The following is a 24,103-nucleotide window of genomic DNA, read 5'->3' on the forward strand; positions in this document are numbered from 1 at the left end:
TCACCTTCTGGTTTGTATTGGTTTTATGGTTAGAGTTAGATTCCTCACAACACTGGCCTGCAGGCTTGTTAGTCTATTAGCCTAACAGCACAACACATAATCCTGTATAATATTAGCGAGGTGGCTATGGCACCATAGTACTGTAACCGAAATTTGGACGTATTATGACTAACGTTAACTTTTGTTTCTTCAAGGAGACTGAGGATCGACACCGAGTGCCATGGAGCGGCTAACCAGATGGGGACAGCATGGGCCGATTGCCTTAGAGCTTAGATCAGGCCCAAAAAACAAGCCTGGCCCGACCCGAGCCCGTTCTGTCTGAGCCCGGCCCGGCCCGTCCCATTGGCTGCATTTATGGGCCCGAGCTATGCTTGGCAAGCTTCCTTTGTACATTTGTTCTAAGTTGGAATTGATTGAAAACACTCTCAATCTCAGATCCAACACCTGGTTGCGTCTTAAAGTTCCTCCAGTGCGGACTGAGGCAGGTAAAAGAAGTCTATCTGGTCTTGGAACAACCTTCAGTCCAGTCTTAAACTGGCCTCTTTGATTTCTGTTCCAGTTTTCAAACAAAAAATAGATGAATTCCTTACAACTACCTGCTCCTGCTTTGATGTTTAATAATGTAACTTTAGTATTATTTTCCCTTTCTGATTACATATTGTTTTGATTTTGCTGTTTTAGTCATGTTCTACATGTTCTCTGTAATCGGAGGAACTTTTTTGATCGGTTAGCTTTTTATTGTATTTCATATGGCAGGGCTGATGTGCACGTTTTGTACTCTCTCCTATTGTGAGTAGTTGGTAGTCTGTGTCCGTGTTAAAACTCGACTGTTTTTTTTTTTACATGCAACCATGTACTCTTGTCTTGACGTGTAACTTCTCCGCCTTCTTGGCCAGTTCTCTCTTGTAAAAGAGACTCCGGTCTCAATGGGATTTTAGCTGGTTAAATAAAGGTAAAAAAAAAAAAAAGAAGTAGGCTAGTCATGACCGGCCCAGTGCAAGCAATTTGGACGAGCCCTAGTAGTTACAAAGTATAAACACATGCAAGCAACGCACATGTGCACACACGCACACACACTAGGCTATATATATATATATATATATATATATATATATATACATATACCAGCATGTGTTGGATTTGACCGTTGAATTAGTTAATGTACAGCACTGTACAGCCCTGAGCCACCTCTATCACCTGACTGGTACTCATTTCCTCTCAACTTTTATTTTCTGGGGAGGCTGGCCAAAATACTGGTGAATGTCACTGCCACCCTTGCTGTTCCTCTTGCTGCGAAAGCTGACTAATAAAACTGCTTGCATTCTAATCAAATAAATGTGATATCATAAGGAAGTACATACAGTAAAGTATATGAATATGCAATATAGATGAAAGCAACTACGGTCTACATCATGACGAAGACAAAGTAACGTTATGCAGCACAACATAAAATGATTGACACTTTAACGTTAATTTGCTCAGACTTGCACGACGTGAGGTTTCTGCCAGTAAGCTGCTCAGTCATGGTACAAGCAAATCGGCTCATTCGTCAAAAACGTTTGTTTTCACTCCATGCAATTACTGATAATTTTGAGAAATTTTTTATTCATTTGCACACAGTTTCAGCGCAAATTGACAACATTAATGTTACCTTTTAAGGCATATCTGGTGGTTTTTTGGTCTGTGCTGCTGCAGCTGCCATATTGGAATTACAGCAACGCCACTAGGACAAACAACCGTATCGTGCAGTAAATCTGTTTTCTTATTTTTTTTACATCAATTTATTGGGGGTGACACATTGTATCAGGCTTAAATATTGGAGGGGATTTGTCCTTACTCAATTGCCGTTACAGCCTTGCATGTAATGTATATTTTGTCTTGGACCCCAGGAAGACTAGCTGTTGTCTACGCTGCAGCTAATGGGGATCCATTTAATAAATAAACAAATCAGTTAGTTTTGTCTTAACCATGTCTTAACGTAGGATATCATTGGAATAACACAAGCCAGATGCTGACACAGATTTGAGACTTTGGGAGATTTGCTATTTAGTGGCTGGTGAATTTGAACCTTTTGTTCACTGGCAGATGTTCACTTCAGGGGCAACTATTGTTATTTAACAATGCAAATATAATTGCAAATTTACTTATGGAAGGCTGTGTGACGCTAGTGTAGTCTTAGACTAGATGGAAGACCAAATAAGGCATTGATAGAGCACCCCATGCTGTCATACCCCTCAGCCCAAATGACGTCACTAAATGACGTCACCATCTCCGACGTCACCTTCTCTATGACGTCACCTTTGCAGTGTGACGTCAGTTGCCCAAATGACGTCAGTTATGACATCATAAATGCCCTTCTCCTGGTACTATATAAAGCCCCCATCACCACAGCTTAAATCACACTTGTGCAGTCATCACTCACCTTGTGTCAGCATCACGCATTCATCCAGCATCTCCAGAGCAAGAAGCTTCATTCAGTCCATCACCATGTCCGAGTCTGAAGACGAGCAGCAAAGGTTCAACTCCACGATGGACGCCTTCCTCCAGAGCACGTTCAACGCCCCGGCCAGCCCCGGGCAAATCCCCAATCCCCAGGCTTCATCTTCGGGCGTCACAAGGGATGCTCCTCTCACCAGGGGCCGCAGCCGCAAAAGGAGATCCAGCGCCACGGAGGTCCAAGTCGTCTCGCTCGGATCTCAGTCCGCGCAGCACTCCGGAGGCCGCGGCTGCGGCAAAAGAGCCAAGAAGTCCACCTCCAAGAAAGGCCCAGCGAAGCGCACCAAAGCCGCCGGCTCCTCGGCGGACGCGCCAAGGCTTCCAGCCCCTCCAGGCCTCCAAGATCCCCTGATCGCAACAATTTCTTCACTGGTCTGGTCCCTCGTCGATGCCCGGCTGAGGACGCTCGGGAGCCCCACGCTCCCCACAGCAGCAGCCCAAACAGCACCGCCCCAGGTTTCAGGCTTGTATCCCCCTTTTCAGCCGGCATCTCTTCCGGTGATATCAGCCCAGCCAGCCCCGCTTCAACATCCAGGTGTGTGCGCCGAGTTCCCTCCCCTCCCCGCACACATCCCCCCAATGAATACCCTCGCCTCAGCTATCCCCTCCCCCGCATACGGGAGGCCTTACATCCCACTCTCAGCAAACGTATCGCCCAGGCTTCGATCCATGATCCTTCAAGGCAGAGATATCAACCTAGTCAGTATTATCCTGCCGTCTGCTGAGTGCAGCAAGAAGATAATGGGCGGCCAAGATATAGCGGCCGTCCTGAAATCTTCCGACCCCCGTCTCGCCAAAGAGCTATCACCAACCGATTTCCTCGTTGCGTTCGGGGTTTTCCGCGACATCATATGCTCAGTGTATCCCAGCCGTCGCGCCGAGTTAGATGAGTACTTGGCACTGGTGGGAGACCTCCACCTTAGGTACGGGAAAAGCATATTTTACCAGTACCATAAAGCGTTCTCTACAAAAGCGGCGCTGTACATAACTCGTTCCAACACCCGTCTAGACTGGTCCGTGTTGGATACCGAGCTATTGGTACTGGTCACGGGCGGTCATCAGGCGATCACCTGTTTTTCCTGCGGCGAAGTAGGCCACACAGCGCCCCTATGCCCTACGGCTGCCTTCCAGGCTTCCGGGAGCAACACCTCGTTTTCGGCCGGTCCACCCCCCCTCCTCCAGCAGGGAACCTTCCAGCCATCTCAATCAGACCGCCAGGGGCGCAAGGTAGTTATGCATAACAACATGGCTATTTGCAATAATTTTAATGAGGGAGTTTGCACATATCCTAACTGCATTTTTCTGCACGTCTGCAGTGCCTGCAGGGAAGCGCACCCCCGCTCCGTCTGCCCCCGCAGGATCCGCCCCCCAAGGCAGTTCCCCAAAAAAGAAACGCAACAGCTCTCCATTTGTCTATAATCTTGTATGGCAGTTTTGAGATTATGATTTTCATATTTGAAGGATTATCCAATTCGTCCATGTAGTCAATGTCCTCCATGGCATTCTTGCACTCCAGGAGATACAGTGAGAAGGTGCTCATTGCCTTTGCGTCTTCTGGCTTTATCTGAGGCCAACTGAACGCCTTCTCCATGTACGCTGCTGCAATTTTCACCTCGTTTCCATAGCGATCCTCCAGCAACTTCACTGCCTCTCTGTATCCTCGATCACCTGACATGTGTAAGCAGCTCTTTACAAGGTCTCTTGGTTCTCCTCTGCAGTATTGCTCAAGAAAGTAAAGTTTATCTGCACTACTTTCAGCCCTGGAGTCAACAGCGTGGTTGAAAGCCCTCACAAATGACTTAAACTCAAGTGGATCTCCGTGAAACAGAGGAATGTCCCTTTGTGGTAGACGAGACAACTGTTGGTTTTTTACAAGCAGCTCTGTAATGTCTGTTTGTCTTTGCATCACTCTGTGAAGGTCGTTTCCATCATCAGCGAAATGTCTCAAGTTTACAGCAGGTGCTGGGTTTGCCTGTGACTTGACCTTTGATCTTGCTCCTAACATCCATTTCTCATCAAGCGGTGGGTGTCGGTGTATAAAAGATGGTGAAGTATGTTTATGTTCATCTTCTTCTTTCAGAGCTTGACTATGCATGGTCTGTAATTTAACCCTTGATGTTTGTGACCTATGGCAATCACCCTGGGTTTCTTCAAATTCGTCATAAACTTTAATTTTAGCATTAGATTCTGCTAAAGCTGTTCTAAGCATTAACTCTTCTCTGTCAGCTTTGATTTTAGCTTCTGGTATATCTAATGCCTGCTTCTCTTTCAGTGCAGCTACCTGTGCTTCAATAGCTGCCTTATTTGCTGCTTCTTTTAGGCGTGCTGAAGCTGTGGAATGGGTACTAGACCTAACAGACCCACGCTGTCATCTATTTGTCATTGACACACTGTCTAATAGAGTTACTTCTTTGTCATATTGTTGAGCATCCTTCAAGCGAAGCTTAACATCCTCCAACCATTTAACTGCTTCTGCAAAATATCCACGAAAATGCTCTCTTTTAGGCTCAAACCAGTATTCTTGATCTGCATTTTGTTCTTCCACCCTCAGGAATTGTAGAACTGAATCATTGAGCTCACAAAAGTCTGAGAATGCAGCTTGAAATTCCTCCAATGATTTCTCAACAGCCTGGAAGTTACTATCATCTTCCTTGAGATGATCAATGTCTTTCACTCTCCCAGTCAACTGTGCTAGTTTAGCTCTCCTGGCTTGTATAAAATGGTTCAGCTTTGCTTCAAGACCTTTTTCTGTATACATGACTGCCCTCTTCTGGTCAACTTCGGTAATGCCATCTTCAGGCGTCAAGTCCTTATCCGCCATCTTTGCCATGTGCCAGCGCAGTTGAAAGTGAAAGCAGAAAGGTTACATAAGTCTCTCTTTGGTTTGTAGTAGTAGTAGTTTATTTAACACAATGTAAAATCCACATAAAAAAGCTTCAAATGAAGACAGTTTACATACATTAACACATGCCGAGGATTAAGTACACAATAAAGCCAAAGGCTTATTTCCATTGTGATCCCCTTGTAACAGTCCAACACTTTATTGAAGGGCAAAATTAGTGACAAGCATCCATGTTTCTTGTTCGTCAGACGGTGGAATTGCAGTCAATTAATTTGCGTGAATATTTTTTCCACAGGTGGGGTGGTGGGAGCATGTTGCGCAGTATTGCATCATCCATCCGCGCACTGAGTGAACGGAACTTTTTGACTTAATATAGTGGCATATTAACTCCCCAAACTTCGTCTTACACCACTTCTTATTGCTGAATAGTGAAACGTATTCTTGTACGCGTGTCCATCCGTTCTACTTTATTCATGTTTTCCATTTCCATCCAAATGTAATAGCCTATGCAGCAAATTACTCACGAATCCAGGGACCTTTATGGTGCATCATGTCGATTTATTGGCAGAAATCCTTGTCCAATACAAGAGAAAACACGGCAAAAAGTATATTCCAAACAGTCCAGTAAGATACTCCAATAGCATCACATTAGGCTACAGCTTGGAACAATGGTCACGTTGCTCATTATTAGTCACGTTAATCGTTAATCACGTTAATCACGGTCAAAAAGTTGTGTCGTTCCGCACTAATCAGCATCTTCTTCCACACTGAACGCTCTAGAGGTTTTCACACTACTTGCCAATAATGCACATGCGCAGTAAAATAACAGATATACATAGAAATAAACACAACTATAAAAAATGCAGGATAAACAATATTCTATAAATGTTGACCTATTCTCTATAATGAAAGAGCAACATACCAAAGTTCTTAATCAAAAATAATTAACCAAATATTAATACAAAATTAACTAAAGTGCAATTCACATGAATTTGGCTCTTACACCTATATTAGGCAAGGATTGGCCAGTTCCACTATCAAAGCTTACGACGCGGCTTGGCGAATGTTTGCCATGTTCTGCCTCTCCGTCAACCAGCCCGTTCACCCCGTTCTAATTCCCACAGTATGTGCCTTCATTACTTTCTGCGTAGATGTCTGCCTCCTCCGCCCTCCATACATCCGCAGCCTAGGGGCAGGCATCCAATTTTACGCCAGGTGCCTCGACCCGGCATTTCCCAGTCTATTTACAAATCCAGTTGTTAAACTACTATTAAAAGGCATTTCAAAAGCTTTTCCGTCTGCCCCCGACTCACGGCGTCCCATTACTCTCCCCATATTACGGCACTTGCTAACCAGCCTCAGACAAGGCATTCACTCCACCTTTTTAGACATCCTCTTAGAGTGCGTATTTTCCCTGGCCTTTTATGGGTTCCTCAGAATCAGTGCGTTTACATCCCCCGCCACGTTCAACCCCTCACGTGACATAACTCTCTCCGATTTAAAATTCCACCCCGACCACTATAGCATCTCCCTGAAACACACCAAAGTAGGCGGAGCCTGCTCTATAATCATCGCTTGCATCCAATCTCCCTTCTGCCCCTTCTCGGCCATGATTCAATACATTAAAATCAGGCCCCCAACTAGTCCCTTGGCCCCCCTTTTCCTCATCTCTCCCCATCATCACATGACGAGATCCTGGTTCATCCTTCACTTCAAGACCACACTCCAGAAATGCAACATCCCTGCAGAGAACTATTCCAGTCACTCATTCAGGATCGGAGCAGCCACATCAGCAGCCATGCAGGGGGTGTCCTCCGCCTCCCTTCAACAACTGGGGCGCTGGTCCTCATCAGCCTATGCATCCTACATTCGACCAGAGCAAGACGCCATATTATCAGCCCAAAGATCCCTCCTTCCATGACTAAAGAGGCAACAAGCACTTCGTTGGTGGTGATTAAACTCTCCTTTTTCTCATCAATGCGCCCATGCCCGGGCTATCCACATCCACTCCCTTGCATCCCCGCTTTGCCTTAAGAAACCCCGGTCAGCCCCTCATCTCCCGGCATGCATAATTCTCCCCCTGTCAGCCCATGACCTGACTAAAGCATACCCCAGGCGAGCTCCATGACCCCCCGTTTTCACTCTCCCAGTTCCTGAAATAACTTTAAATTCCTTTGGGGGATGTCCTATCTCATACAGCACTGACGCCCCTCTCTCATAAGCAAGAGGAGCGTCACATCATGGAGTCATACGCCATACTCAAACTGTCTATTCTGATTCAATAAAGTTTGTTAAAATTGTATTACGAGTCTCTCATGATTGAAGTGTAGTCTTAGACTGAATTTCAATCATGGAAGACCAAATAAGGCATTGATAGAGCACCCCATGCTGTCATACCCCTCAGCCCAAATGACGTCACTAAATAACGTCACCATCTCCGACGTCACCTTCTCTATGACGTCACCTTTGCAGTGTGACGTCAGTTGCCCAAATGACGTCAGTTATGACATCATAAATGCCCTTCTCCTGGTACTATATAAAGCCCCCATCACCACAGCTTAAATCACACTTGTGCAGTCATCACTCACCTTAGCCACTTCTTAACATGCAGTGGAATCCGTATTATAACCTGCACCTAGCCGGTTGGCCTGCATGTTAAACAACAATTAACCGGCCTACGCGCACTCCCGCGACTCCGTATCTTATCTACCTCGACCGCTGGTATAAGATCCGCTTCCACGCAATCGCAGCTCATGTTAAACAGCTGGCAGGTTATTATCCGCATATCCGTAGTGGGCAGGTGTGGCTCTTCGTGACTCACTTCACGTTCGCTAGTTTATTAATTAATGAATCGTTTGGGCAATCGCTTATATCAACGAGCAAACTCACGGTTTCCTCAAGTGTTGCAAAAACGGCTTGAATTGTTAAGTGGGGGCTAGAATGACCGTGCTTTCCGAGGTGAGGGCTGGCTTGACTGCAGTTGCAGGCAGCCAGGTCCAGTGCAGGAGGGACGCTGCTGCGTTGCTTGCTTGCTCCCATGTCAAGCCTACGTTTGTGGGAGATTCAAGTTGTCGCACTTATTACAGTGGCAGGTCATTATCCGTCTGAGTGGGCGGGTGTGGCTCTTCGTGACTCACTTCACGTTCACTAGTTTATTAATTAATGAATCGTTCGGGCAATCGCTTATATCAACGAGCAAACTCACGGTTTCCTCAAGTGCTGCAAAAGCGGCTTGATTGATTGTTTGGCCAATGCGCTTCAGCTGCAGGCGGCCAGGTCCAGTGAGGAGGGGCGCTGCTGCGCTGCTTGCTCCCATGTCAGAAAAAGCCTAACTTTTGTGGGGAGAAATACATTGAAAACTAGTCAGATATGACTTGAAATGCCACTTGTAAAATAAATCACCCACAGTGATTGACGACAGTCCGACCACTATTTTGACTGGGCTGCTTTACGTAGCAAGGCGAAGCGCTCATTTTTTGGCACATTGCCACCCCTCGTTGGAATGGACAACAGGCAGTGTTGTGTGCCTCTCCACTGCGTAGAGAGGATAGGAGCTGACTGATTGATAGGCTATCAAACTTTTGTGGGGAGAAATAGCCTACATTTAAAACTAGTCAGATATGACTAGTTGCCACTTGTAAAATAAATCACCCACAGTGATTGACGACGGTGCGACCACTACTTTGACTGCCTCATAGCTAAAGCTGTTTCCTATCACATTTCTTGTGTTCAATACATGTTACCGCCCCCCCCCGCCGCCGCCGCCCACTGGCAGAAAAAACGGCTCATATCCAGTTGTTTCTTAACTAGGGCTGGGTTCAAAAAATCGATTCTCCGATTTTTAATCGATTTTCATTTTAATCCTCGATTATCGATTCATATGTCCAGAGATCGATTTTTTTTATTAAAAAAAAAAAAAAAAAAAATTTTTTTTTTTTTTTTAATAAACAGGCTAAAATATTATGCTGTGTGTGGTAGTTGAAACATAGTTTCAAGTTGACGTTTATTTATCTTTGTAGTTGAAACAAAAACATAAATACTGTAGGCTACATAAATGGAAATGTTTGATCATTAATATCTACTTTTAGAAATTATATAGGCTGAAATAAAATCACTGTGCATAATTGTGAAAGTGTCTTTATTGACAGATGAAAAGGCTGTTATTTACCCTTTGTCACCACCTGGTGAGTAAATATATGTGTAACTAAAACCATTAAAATTGACAACAGGTCTGCAACTTTTTCCCCCCGTGTATCTACTTGGCTGGTTGGGAACCCCTGTGTTACATAACTGGACATGTAATTCAGGGTACAGATCAAAAAACATTTTGAAACATATTGAAATCGATCGAATCGGAATCGAATCGAATCGAATCGAATCGAAATTAATCGATTCGCAACCTTGTGAATCGGAATCGAATCGATTCTTGAAATTTGAACCAATACCCAGCTCTATTCTTAACAAAGACCCCTCATGTTTAGAGAGGCAAAACCTGAAAATATCCTGTTCTCTCTAGCAGGACATGATCCAGAGTTCATGTTTAAAAGGCACTCTTGTGTCAGCATCACGCATTCATCCAGCATCTCCACCAGCCCGTTCACCCCGTTCTAATTCCCACAGTATGTGCCTTCATTACTTTCTGCGTAGATGTCCGCCTCCTCCGCCCTCCTTACATTCGCAGCCTAGTGGCAGGCATCCAATTTTACGCCAGGTGCCTCGACCCGGCTTTTCCCAGTCTATTTACAAATCCAGTTGTTAAACTACTATTAAAAGGCATTTCAAAAGCTTTTCCGTCTGCCCCCGACTCCCGGCGTCCCATTACTCTCCCCATATTACGGCACTTGCTACTTATGAGGAGCGTCACATCATGGAGTCATACGCCATACTCAAACTGTCTATTCTGATTCAATAAAGTTTGTTAAAATTGTATTACGAGTCTCTCATGATTGAAGTTTAGAGTGTATCGGAGAGGAACGGAAAGCAGCTGAACATATGGGGTTAGGTCAGACTGTGTACTATTTACATGCATGAGGCAAATTGGTAACAATGAAAACACAAAACAGCATAGGTACCTAGTGTAATGCAATACCCCAACTTTTTTTTTAAATATATATGGGGGAAGGGGTCCGTACCAGGGGAGATCTAGTGCCTCATAGTCTCTTAAAACAGACTGTCTCATCTACATCCGGCGAATGCAGCTATACACAGTCTGTACGTTACGCGTGATTTCTAACCCCACATAGGATAAGCAATAACCACGCCCTGTGCCTGCCTACGCAGCAGTCAAGCGCCGGGATTGGCCAGGAGCAAGTCTTTTGTCTTCTTCTTTTGACAGCTGGAATCTCCCACACCACAAACACTGGAAGGCACGCAGCCCAGCGATTTCATGAACCAACTGAATAGCTCTTGAGAACGGACAGCGATTTCGAGGGCGGGCATTTAAATGAATTATGGTCACCTACCTTCCTTAGCATAGTAATAATAATAAGCATAATAATTGTAATGTACACAATCTACAAAAACATGCATGTGTTCATGTTCATAGCTCATATAATATAATGTATCATATCGTTAATTTCCTCATATAATATAATGTATCATATCGTTAATTTCAAGCTCAATTCTTACCCAGAGAAAAGGTACAGCACTGAAAATGTAACAAGCAATAGTTTTTTAAACATCTTCATTTTAAAAGATGAATAAACCCAGGTGCTTTAGTCCCAAGCTTCAACAAGCAGACAAAAAATCAAATACAATAAAAAAATACAGTCCCGTTTTTTCTACATTTTTCCCAAGTCCAGCTGGGAATCCCTGTTCCGTGAGCATGGGCGCCTGGCCAATCCCGGCGCTTGACTGCTGCGTAGGCGGGCACAGGACGTGGTTATTGCTTATCCTATGTGGGGTTAGAAATCACGCGTACGTTACACCCCCAGAACATGCACAAGGAAGTTGGGAAAAAAACCTTCAGACAGGAAAGAAGTTCGACGGAGTCCGACCAATCACGACATGTGTGTCCACGAAAGATGCGGCATATTGGATTCTGATTGGACTAATGAGCGGAAGACCCGCCTTTCTGTGATGCTGATCATTTGAAAATTGCGGAAGCCAACTCGTCTGTTCTAAGAGACTAAGTGCCTCATCTCTCCCTATAAAAGAAGTCACCTGCAGGTACAAAAAAATAAGTGTTAATACATCATAAAAAAGGGCTCAGATCGAGTACTTCATTCAAACCATTGGGCTCTACTGTATTTAAGGTGTGTATCCAATATGGGGGGTGTAGTTGTGCTTTCCTCTTTCGGTGCTCCTGGTTCGGGTGGAGTGGTGCATCCTCATGATCCTCTTGTCCCTCTGGTCGTTCATCCAGGTATGCAGGTACCTTTCCATTTTTGTAGAAAAGAAAAGCGATTAGAGAATTGCAATCAAACCCTAAAATCATCAGAGCTGAAGTACTCGAGTCCGGTCTCGAGACCGATTTTTGACGGTCTTGGTCTCGTCTCGGACTTGGTGTCAAAATGACTCGGACTCGACTCGGTCTCGGGAGTTGTGTGACTCGGAATTGAATCAGTCTCAGGAGTGAATATTACTCAGACTTGAATTGGTCTCAGATGAATTAAATTTACGTAACGTTACAATCAGAAGTTGCCCCCGTCAGCGAGTGTCAAAGCACAGCAATAGCAGTGGCTCAGCGGAGGGTCCGGGCGCTAGTCCGACCCTGCCACAAGCTCCCGCTAGTCCCACCTTCACTGCTGTCGCTGTCCATCCGACCTACACTGCTGTTGCCATCTTGGTTTTAGTGCGACGGAGGGGGTTGAGAGGGTTGAGCTAGGGGGGGCGTGGGATGAGCACCGATTATCATAACCTATGGGGGTGATCTTACGTGCTGACAAACACGCCCACCTTAGCTCGCAGTGGAAGCTCTTCGAGCTAGCTGAAGCTAGGTCAGACTGCTAGCAAGCTAGCTAACAGGCTACATCCAGGCCATCCACCTTTGTTCTCGTCAGGCCCGTATCTAGCCTGCCACACTAGGGTGGGCTGGTAGGGGGCAACTTTGGCGGTAGGTTGCCAGAGGTTGTGGGTTCGGGGATGGGGATTAAATTGCATTATATTCAGTGGCGCTGGAAGTACTTTTAGGTAGGAATGGACTCTCGGTGCTGCCTGCAAGGGCAGCGCCGAAGAAAATTTGACGTTTTTTGGACTTTCATCCAAGAATATTTAATTTTAAATTAACATTAGGATTATACTGTTGTGATGTCATTATTCAGTATCTTCTCCTTTTCTCACTCACTTTCATGTAACCACCTGCTCTCCCTTTAGTCGTTTTACACTAGAACAGACAGCAACACAGGCATAAACACTGAACCAAATTGTTCCAGTAGGAGTCACCATTCTGTTTTGGGTCACCAAACTGTAAGTAGGAATTTTCACTCAGGTGACAGGCCAGTGTTTACATTATTATTGTCAAAACTATTAGCAAACTATGTACAAACTAACTATTTACAAAACTATTGCTATATTTCCAAGACGTTTAGTCTTATTCAAATTCAAACTGAAAAGTGACAAAGAAAACTACTTTGAAAGCAGATTGACTTACCCTAAAAATAAATAAAAATACTTCATCCAGTTTAAAATAATCAACTCCATAACATTTCTTTTCATTGGATGATCTTATTTCTCAAATCAAATTAAAGACTAGTGCAGTGAGACTTAACCATTGCTAAAAACTATTTGCCATTTAGCCTTTAAACCTATATTTACAAGACTTTTAGTCTTATCTAAACTCAAACTGAAATTAAAACTTTGAAAGCAGATTGACTTTGTTACCCTAACAAATAAATAACAATCCTTCATCCATAGTTTAAAATAATCAACTCCATAATATTCTTTGCATTGGATGAGCTTATTTCTCAAATCAAATTAAAGCTATAACTACTGTTAGGTGCCCTAAACTAACTAACCCAGTGGTCTCCAACCTTCAGGTCGCGACCCTAAGTGCGGTCGCCTGGAATTCAAAAAGGGAGATACAAAAAAAAAAAAAAAAAAAATTAGGTGGGCAAGATTAATTTTTGGGTGGGCATAGCCCACCCCTGCCCCCCCCTAGAATCGGCCCTGGTTCTCGTTACTCCGGTCGGGAGCGTGAGGCAGTGAAGACTCGTCGTCCCACATTCACTTTACGTTGAGGTAGGCTAAATTAACACGAAACTACAATAAAAGTTTAACCAAAGATTTATCTTTTATTCACATTATTGCTATTATAACGTACTAAGCAGTGGGGAATTGCAGAAATATGCCCAGATATTAGCTACTGTGAAACAACATTAATGTTGATCAATATAGCCACCCCATTATGTAACTTTTTCATGTCATTCCCTGAAGCATACATTTTATTTTACCCCTACAGCAGTGTGGATCTTCGGTGAGTGTGGCACTGTGGCTTCTAGGCCTGACCATGATTACATTGGATATTGAAGTGACTGATGAGCTCTGGAGACATTGCTCTCCTGTGTGTTTCCACTGGAGCAGGAGGACGTCCTCATAGTCATGTCAGGCACTGTCAGTGCTGTGCAGCCAAGTCCAGTGAGCTCAGTAAGCACTGTCAGTAAACGGAGACAAAACAAACAATACATATCTACTGTATCTAAACTGTGTGAATAGAACAATTATAAATAAGGGAAAGAAAGTGTAATATTTGAGCAGATGTGTGATTTTTCTCATGATTCTTCTCATCCTGATCTTATTGAGCTGAAAGTGATATTTTTCTAAATGACTAGTTGGCTTGTGGAATGTTAAAATAGATTTAGGACTGTAGACCTGTTTGAAATGTTTTGAAATTGTGCAATCGTAATTTAACTTTTGTTAAAGATACCATATTATGTTCAAGATGGCACAGTATGACATTTTTCATTACTATTATGACGGATCAAATATGAATGAGTTCTCCCTTTTTGGGTTTGACGATACAATTGAATTGCGTTTAAATGATCCACACAATGAAACACCCGCCCACGTGTGGTGTGGTGGTCACTTGTGATTGGGGGAGATTCCCCCTCTAGTCAGGAGCCAATCAAAATGGTTTTAATGTGTGAAAGCAACACATACCCACAGACAATAGGGAAAAGATCTTAGTCTCATTTGTTATATAAGACTTATGTTGATGGTTTTTGTTTTACTGTTTAATTCTGTTTACTGATTAAAGCCTTCAAGGAAATATGTGCCTTATTTTTCTGTCATGTTGAGCTTGAACCATACATGACTTAAGTCAAGTTTTAGATGTGTGTGGTTCTCAAAGTGGGGTCCAGGGACCACCAGGGCTCCTTGAGGGGGTTCCAGGTGGTCCCCAGCAAATGGATGAATTGTTGGATTCACTCACTAAAGTGCGACTGGAAATAAAAGTAACGCCACTTGTTTCCTTAGACGGGTATATATCTGTCTATTTTACTTGATTTGATTCTAATGTAATGGATTTTGCTTATTGTTCTTTTACATGAACCTTATATTTTTATTTGAATATTTTTGGTTCGACATGCGCTTTTTTAATCTATCTTATCTCAGGTACTTTGAATTGCCTGTGTAGCAAATGGCACGTCCTGATATCGCCGTGTTGGTGGTGTTCCCAGACCATATTTTTTTCCTAGTATGGGCCAGGATGACCACGCCCCAAACTCATTTGATTGGTCGCCGCAACTGCTTCTTCTTCAGAAGACTTCCTGAAAACATGCGCCAAGTAAAAAAGATGTGGTTGAGATTAGGGTTAGGTGTTTAGTTTTTAACCACGACCATACCCGAACCAAATTGTTGTACTTGCCTAACATTAATGTTTTAAAATAAGAAAAAATATTGCTGCGCCTAATCAAATGAGTTCCAGCCGTGTTCATCCCAGCCCATACAGGAAAAAATATCTATCTGGGAATAACACCAACACGGCGATATCAGGACATGCATAAATCTAATTACTGTAATTACATTGGTGTTCATATGTAGTTACATGGTACTGGACCTGTAAAGAAGCTACAGCCTGGGACAGAGATTGTTAAAACCAGGGGTGGATTCGAGCCACTGAACTTCTGATTGCAAAGCACGCAGCTTTAACCACTCAGCCACCAGGGCTTTCTGACTTTCATTGTGGCGTTTGAGAGGAGAATGAATGTAATTATTACACAGTTACATTGGTGTTCATATGTATATGGACCTGTAAAATAAAGGGTTACCGAATAATATACTATAAAAAAATAAACCTGCCTTAAAAACCATTAGCCTATTTTTAAGAAGAATTATCGTTTTGATCATAGTTGTCTGTTATCTCTCTACCTACAATACAGTTGTGGGATTTTGGACTAAATCAAATTGAACAGAAAATATTCTCAGATTTGTGTCAGAGAGACAAAATCTCATCAATAATGTTGGTCTGTGGATCTAATGTGGACTAAATGAGGGTTCTTTATGAAAAAGTTTGAGAATCACTGGTTTAAATTGTAAGGAATTTGATTACAGCAGGAATATGATTGTACTGTATAATAAGGTATGTTATTTTATGCTCATGGGTTTTAATACAGCAAAGTATTGCATCATGTGGATTGACGTTTGATTTGATAAACTGAACTGAAGAATTGATGTAGCTACTTAATCCCCAAGGGGCAAATTCCTCTGTTACAGCAGCAACGACATACAAATAGACAGAATATAGCCTACTGCATAGATAGATAATAAAATATGAATAGTAACTAAAAATAAGAAATATGCGTAGCAGTGAATATAAATTAGTGACATAATTGGTCTATCCAAGTCTTAGAAATACAGTATAAAACGGTAAATTTAATCTCTTATAACTAATTCAGTCTAAGACTACACTTCAATCATGAGAGACTCTTAATATAATTTTAACAAACTTTATTGAATCAGAATAGACAGTTGAGTATGGCGTATGACTCCATGATGTGGCAGCCACTATCGATCAGGCAGCCACTATCGGGTATATTTCGTATAAAGCGGAGGACTGGTCCAAGCCGGCAAACTGCTGCGGCCAAGTGCCAGCGAACCAGTGGCCTTGGTAGACCCCCCGTGACGCTCCTCTTGCTTATGAGAGAGGGCGTCGGTGCTGTATGAGATAGGACATCCCCCCTAAGGGGATTTGTTTTCCAACAGGAGTCATGACATTGGTGGTGATCTGGGGAGGTGGTGGGATGAAGCTTTTTGCTCTGGAGATGCTGGATGAATGCGTGATGCTGACACAAGGTGAGTGATGACTTGCACAAGTCTGATTTAAGCTGTGGTGATGGGGGCTTTATATAGTACCAGGAGAAGGGCATTTATGATGTCATAACTGATGTCATTTATGATGTCATAACTGATGTCATTTGGGAGAAGGGCATTTATGATGTCATAACTGATGTCATTTGGGCAACTGACGTCACACTGCAAAGGTGACGTCGGAGATGGTGACGTCATTTAGTGACGTCATTTGGGCTGAGGGGTATGACAGCATGGGGTGCTCTATCAATGCCTTATTTGGTCTTCCATGATTGAATTACTACTATACTCTAATAGTGCTATAATACTAATATTATTACTACCACTACTTACTCAGATACTGATAGGCTATATGAGGGATCAGCCGAGCAGCATTTTGGTAAACAAACCGCGTCACTGGGTGGCAATGGCTATGGAACCCTATGCGTGAGCGTGAGTCTGAGCGTCTGACTCTAGCCGGCTTTACAATTTGAAAAATGCGACAGTTTACACAACTTTAACACGACATGCATAATTATACATCAAACTCTTGAGCTAATTCTGCTCTCACTCAGAATGTCAAAATATAAGCAATGTGATGTATAGTTTTTGAGATATTAAAGTTTGTTTGGCACAACTCATACTAGTTAACTGCTGCGGGGTTACGCATTTTTGAGTGGCAGTGACGTCACGCTGATTCGTCCTATATCTCTCTTACATTTTTATGCTTCCGCCGGCGATCCGGATCCAGGTTGTCCGTCCGTATAAGTCCGATGTTCGTTAGCGCAATATGTGAGGAACGCCTTGATGGAATTTAATCAAATTTGCCTCGAACATCGACCTAGACTCAAGCATGAACTGATTAGATTTTGGTGGTCAAAGGTCAAAGGTCAAGGTCACTGTGACCTCTCGAACACCATTTTCAAGCTTGTTAACGCGATATCTCAGGAATGCCTTGACGGAATTTCATCAAATTTGCTTCAAACATCGACTTGGACTCAAGCATGAACTGATTATATTTTGGTGGTCAAAGGTCAAAGGTCAAGGTCACTGTGAGCTTTCGAACACCATTTTCAAGCTTGTTAACGCGATATCTCAGGATGGAATGCCTTGACGGAATTTCTTCCAATTTGCCTCAAATGGCGATTTGGACTTAACACGTTGAGTGCCATAGCCGAGATATCTCGTCTTACATAATCCAACGGTTGAGTGCCATAGACGAGCTATCTCGTCTTACATAAACATTTTTTTTTTTTGACGGTGGGACATCAATCAACCCCTTTTACGTCTTCTATATCAATATTGGGAGGAAGAGAATGTGTATAATCTATTTTACCGACCACTAAGTGGCGACAGTTCTCTTCCAAGACAGAGAGAAGCCACAGCCAGCCACAGCCAGCCAGCGCGCTGGAGAAAGCCAGTGTAATTTTCAAGGAAGCAGCTGGGCGAAAACTCCCTCGATCCAACACACACACACACACACACACACACACACGCGCGCGCGCGCGCACACACACACACACTCGAGCACCCCCGCGCATGAATAAGACCAGAATCGCAAAAGCTTACTCAAAGCTCTCAGCCGACACCTCAAGAACAGTTTTACAGTCCAGACGGCCGCGGAGAATCCTCCCCCCGCAGCACAGACGGAGGGAGGAGCCCGGAGACACACACACACTCTCTCCCTCTCTCTCCCCCTCCCCCCAGTCCCGAGAGAGAGAGAGAGAGAGAGAAAGAGAGGAGAGAGAGAGAGAGAGAGAGAGCACACAGAGCGGGAGACAGACACGCCGCGGGGGCAAAGAACGGACAGAGATCCCCTCCCCCCAGAGCCGCGGAGCAACGCGCGAACACACACACACACACACACACACACACACACACACACACACACACACACACACACACACACACACACACAATACAGTATACAGACTCGCCCAAGGGCACCCACAATCACAGGCAGGTGACTGTTCTGCTGTTTGATTGAATTTCACAAAACTGCGATCTTATCTCAGCTTGCTGTCTCAGACGCTAAAACCATGCTGTACTCAACGGCTAATATCTACATAACTACTAACTCTGCAAACTAACTCTTTTAGACAGAGAAAGCACACATTCTATTAGTTATTTTTAGATGATTGGTGTTCACAAAGTCTTAACAGAAAATAATCCTCGGCTCTTGTAAAATGAGCCAGAATCCTCAAAAAAAAACCTGGCACAACTTACCTACAGGATTGAAAAAACGGCTGGCACTCAATGTGTTAAGAATGAACTAATGGCGGAGGCATAAATCCGCGGTGCGGTCGTTCTAGTCTATATATATACTAGGGATCTCGTGCGCTACGTGCACTCGATTCCTAGGCTTGCCCGCTGCGCGGCCTCGCCCGTCCTGCAGCTCGCCAAGCTGGCCCTGCAGCTCGCATTCGCAGCTCGACCACTGCGCGGCCTTGCCCGCAGCTCGGCTGCTGTGTGGCTAATGAGACCAGCATCACTGATGATGTCAGATTTATGACATCACTGATGATGTCACAGTGGGATTTATGAGGGATTTTCGACATCACTGATGATGTCATAGTGGGATTTATGACATCACTGATGATGTCACAGTGGGATTTATGACAGCACTGGGATTTATGAGATCACTGATGATGTCACAGTGGGATTTATGACAGCACTGGGATTTATGAGATCACTGATGATGTCACAGTGGGATTTATGACATCACTGATGATGTCACAGTGGGATTTATGACATCACTGATGTCACAGTGGGATTTATGACATCACTGATGATGTCACAGTGGGATTTATGACATCACAGTGGGACAGAGAAACAGACAGAGCCCTATAGCTCCCATTTGTATACTGATGATGATGATGATGATGATGATGATGATATCTGAAGGCCCGCTGTTGTGTCAAAAAGTGGCGCCGTGGGAGGTCATGTTTTCACCCGTTTGTCCGTCTGTTTGTCTGCAGGATATCTCAAAAAGTTGTGAACGGATTTGCAGAAACTTTGCAGAAAGGTTGGTCATGTGCACAGAACTGATTCATTAATACAGGATTCATCATGAGTTAAGCATCAATTCATGCACGTGTGCACCAGTATTAAAGTGTTACCGAAATTAGTTTATCCACCTTTTTTGACCAGTACAGCATTGCTCCACAGAAGATAAAGAGCTGCCTGAGGTTTATAATTGACGAATTATAGGTTCATTTAACACAAGCCAAGTTAAACTTTTTTCTTTTTCTTTTTTTTTTTACATTTCCCCCTCCAGATATTGCCTAACATCCAATTCCGCAATCGTCCTATGAGAAACATAGGCTACACCATATTTTCACTGAGAAGGACAAATCAAAAAATGTCACAGAAAGGAATTACTACTCCAAGACAGCACTCCAATAACTGATATTTAACATTTAAATATTTATTGCATGCACATTGCAAGGACAAGACACCGGACCCTTCCCTCCCCAAAGTCATGTGAAGCAAATAAGAGAAAACCACCAAACTTTGCAAAGTGTATGACCCATAATAGTCATACAGTAAGTAAGGGTTAATGCACCACAAGGTGTACATTATGTAAGGGATAATGTATACTGAGCCGGTGATTACTGTGGAAATAATGACCGACAGGTGAATGATTGAGCCCGACGCGCAGCGGATGTTATGTCTCCCAGTCATTCACCACATTCCTCCCCTGCCCAGTCTCGATCTTCGTCCCTCTCCCCCAGCACTTCAAGGCGGGCTGGGCTGGCTCTGCAGCAGCAAGCTCAATCAGCCCAATCTACACCAGCTGTGTCGAGTTCATCAGGTGCCACCAATCATCCTCAGAGACACCGCTCCTATAAGAGGGCCCGCAGTCTACAACCCAGTGCTTGATCGTACTGGTCACAGTGGTTCCATCCCTCCGGCTCCCTCCAGTGTCTCCCAGCTCCTCCACCGTTCTCCTCTACTCCTCCGGATCCCTCTCTCCCTCCGCTCTCTCCCACTCCTGGATCACCCTCTCTCGGACGGACCTCCCCCATTGCTCAGGACTACGGCTCTCTCTCCCTCGGACTTCCCCCTCTCGGATCTCGGACTTGGTCAGATTGCAGGTTACACGCACATGTACAACACCCAGCGCCATCTATATAACTACACCACACTAGCTACGCACGTTAGACACACACCCACACACACACTTTGGTTCTACACACACCTCACCTACATTCTGCCCGTACACCCATACATTCCCCTCCACGAAGGCCCCAGATTTAGTTCAGCCCCTTTTTGTATTATTATTATTTTATTCAGTCCCTTTTTGTATTATTATTATTTTATTAAACATTACTTGTATTTGAATCCTTGTGTCCGTCTGTCTCTGGGGTTCTGCCACATTTGACTATTGATTCGTTTGGTCACAACAGAACGATCAAGCCATATGAGTCAAGGCGGAGCCCCGGGGCAGACGGGCGGCCCTAAGCCCGCAACTTTACCCTCCCCTCTTGAAAGAGTAGTCCAGGACCATGCGGCTCAACTCACCTCCCTCCAAGCTGAGTTAACCAGGGCCTTCCCCGCAGTCCAAGGACAGATTGCTGAGCTCCAGGGCTCCTCCCACTCTATGTCCAATGCCCTCTCCGCCCTCTCTAACCAAATGGCCACCATGGCGGCTGCACTGACTTCCATCCAGCAGAAGCTGGACGCTGGTCCCGGCGTAGCTGCCGCGCCAGCTCCCCCTGAAGCACCGCCCTTGATTCCCCCTGGTCCTTATCCACCCCGGCCCGAGCCCAAACTAGCCAGTCCCCGTGTTTTTGGTGGGGATTTCGACCAAGGCAGGGGTTTCCTCCACCAATGTGAGTTGCTTTTCCGTCATCAGCCTGCAACGTATGGGTCAGATGGAGCCAAGATAGCTCTGATTATGTCCCTCCTAGTAGACAAAGCAGTTAGCTGGGCTATTTCTGCGGTAGACCTAGACTCCCGTTTCTCCTCTGACTACAGCGCCTTCCGTCAGGAGTTCAGCTCCGTATTCGATCATCCTACTGACGGGGAGGACGCTGCCAGTCGTTTGTTAGCAATCCAGCAGGGGTCGCGGTCTGCCGCAGAATACACCCTCGAGTTCCGCATACTAGCCGCTGACAGCCGTTGGGGAGATACTGCGCTCCGTAGCGCTTACCGGCGGGGCCTGAGTGAGACCATCAAGGACTTGATGGTGAGAGACCGCCCCTCCTCGCTCAACGAGCTTATCACTCTCGCTCTCCAGATGGATGAGAGGCTACGGGAGCGCCGCCTGGAGCGCACTCATCGTTCGGCCCCCATCCGAACGTCCCCAAGACCTACCACCCCCGTGACAAACAGTTGGGCCCCGCCCTCTCGCCACCTCACGCTGCCACCGGCTCATTCTGTGTCCAGCACGGGAGGGGAGCCGAAATTGGCCGATCTCGTCTCTCGCGAGAGGAGCGGGAGCAGAGACTGCGGGACCAGCTGTGCCTCTACTGTGGGCAGACCGGCCATTTCATCCGCGCATGTCCGACCCGGCCAAAAGACCCCGCTCACCAGTAGGGGGGGTATTGGTGAGCCGTGCCATGATTCTCCAGCCCAAAGAGGGCCTCAACCGCCTCTTCCCTGCTACCCTCTCCTGGGATAAGGAGTCTATCCCTGTGAGTGCACTCATCGATTCAGGAGCTGACGAGTGTCTGATGGACGTCTCTCTCGCTCGTCAGGCAGGAATCCCCTTAGTCCCTCTAGACCGTCCCCTGTCTCCTCAGGCCATAGATGGTCACTCTTTGGGTAATATCACACACAGCACTGTCTCACTCACCCTCACTCTCTCTGGTAATCACGTTGAAAGTGCACGTTTTCTAGTGTTACATGCCCCCACAGCGCCCCTAGTGTTAGGAAGACCGTGGTTGGAGAGACACGACCCTCACATCTCCTGGGCTACTGGGCGGATTCTGGGTTGGAGTGTGGCCTGTCATGCCAACTGTCTTCGCTCCGCCCCCTCTCCGTCCAGTAACCCCAGGCCCGTGCTCTCTCCCCCGGATCTCACTGGTGTCCCCTCCACTTACCATGACTTAGCTTCGGTGTTCAGTAAGGACAGCGCACTTTCACTTCCCCCTCACCGGCCATATGATTGTCCCATTGACCTCCTTCCCGGGGCAGCTCTCCCCACGGGGCGACTATACAATCTCTCAGCCCCGGAGAAGGAGGCAATGCGCAATTATATCTCCGAATCCCTTGTCTCAGGAGTTATAAGGCCATCGTCTTCCCCCGTAGCGGCGGGCTTCTTTTTTGTGGCGAAGAAGGATGGCGGCCTGAGACCCTGCATTGACTATCGTAGGCTTAATGACATCACGGTGAAGAATAAGTACCCACTTCCCCTTCTGAGTTCCACTTTCGAGCCACTAACTCACGCCCAGGTGTTCACTAAGTTAGACCTACGTAATGCTTATCACTTGGTGCGGGTCCGGAAAGGGGACGAATGGAAGACGGCCTTCAACACTCACCTCGGACACTTTGAGTACCTTGTGATGCCCTTCGGCCTCTCCAATGCCCCCGCCGTCTTCCAGGAGTTAGTCAATGATGTGCTGCGCGACATGCTGAACATCTTCGTGGTGGTGTACCTGGACGACATCCTGGTCTTCTCCCCGACCTTGGAGGAAAACTACCAACATGTCCGCCTGGTTCTCCAGAGGCTGCTGGAGAACAGACTTTTCGTTAAAGCCGAGAAATGTGTCTTCCACTCCGCCTCCGTGGGATACCTCGGCTTCATCGTGGAGAAGGGGCAGATGCGCGCGGACCCTGCTAAGATCCAGGCTGTGGTGGAGTGGTCACGCCCTACCAACCGGACGCAACTCAGGCGCTTCCTGGGTTTTTCCGGGTTCACCCGCCGTTTCATTAAGGGTTTTAGTCAAGTGGCTTCTCCCCTCACCGCGCTCACCTCCACCTCCCGCCCTTTCACCTGGAACCCTGAGGCGGAGACAGCCTTCTCTGCCCTTAAGGAGCGGTTCACGACGGCTCCGGTGCTCGCCCACCCTGATCCATCAAGGCAGTTCATCGTAGAGGTGGACGCATCGGATGCGGGCATCGGAGCCGTCCTCTCCCAGCGGTCGGAGGAGGACCAGAGGATCCACCCGTGCGCCTACTTCTCCCGACGCTTCAACCCTGCGGAGAAGAACTACGATGTGGGAAATAAGGAGCTGCTGGCGGTCTTCGCAGCCCTAGAGGAGTGGAGACACTGGTTGGAGGGAGCCAAGGAGCCGTTCCTCGTGTGGTCAGACCACAAGAACCTGACCTACATGAGGACGGCGAAGCGGCTGAATCCCAGGCAGGCGCGCTGGGCTCTCTTCTTCAGCCGGTTTGACTACACCCTCACCTACCGCCCGGGCTCTAAGAACGTCAGAGCCGATGCCCTCTCCCGTCTGTTCCCCGAGGAGTCCCCTGACGTTCCCAGCGCTCCCGATACCATCGTTCCCCCAGCCCGGGTGGTGGGTGTCGTCACCTGGGGAGTCGAGTCGCTGGTGAGACGAGCCCAGCGCGCCCAGCCAGACCCTGGAAACGGGC

The 24,103-nt window shown here is 45.9% G+C and overlaps 3 protein-coding genes and 1 long non-coding RNA gene across 4 annotated transcripts in view; all 4 read left to right on the forward strand.

Annotated features, from left to right (window-relative positions):
* LOC310785527 overlaps positions 1-1,954 on the forward strand; it is a 32,954-nt gene extending 31,000 nt beyond the window's left edge. Inside the window, exon 5 of the long non-coding RNA XR_014553179.1 lies at positions 195-1,954. This is a non-coding gene — a long non-coding RNA (uncharacterized lncRNA). The remainder of the gene's footprint in view (positions 1-194) is intronic.
* Positions 1-24,103, forward strand: part of LOC310785519 (class I histocompatibility antigen, F10 alpha chain-like) — a 370,829-nt gene that overhangs the window by 279,462 nt on the left and 67,264 nt on the right. The window lies entirely within an intron of this gene.
* The window catches only part of LOC310785523 (popy class I histocompatibility antigen, alpha chain E-like), a 201,396-nt gene that overhangs the window by 124,359 nt on the left and 52,934 nt on the right, over positions 1-24,103 (forward strand). The window lies entirely within an intron of this gene.
* Positions 1-24,103, forward strand: part of LOC310785517 (patr class I histocompatibility antigen, alpha chain E-like) — a 358,851-nt gene that overhangs the window by 90,901 nt on the left and 243,847 nt on the right. The window lies entirely within an intron of this gene.

The sequence above is a fragment of the Poromitra crassiceps genome (genome assembly GCF_964638095.1).
Source record: "Poromitra crassiceps genome assembly, chromosome: 11".
Taxonomy (NCBI): domain Eukaryota; kingdom Metazoa; phylum Chordata; class Actinopteri; order Beryciformes; family Melamphaidae; genus Poromitra; species Poromitra crassiceps.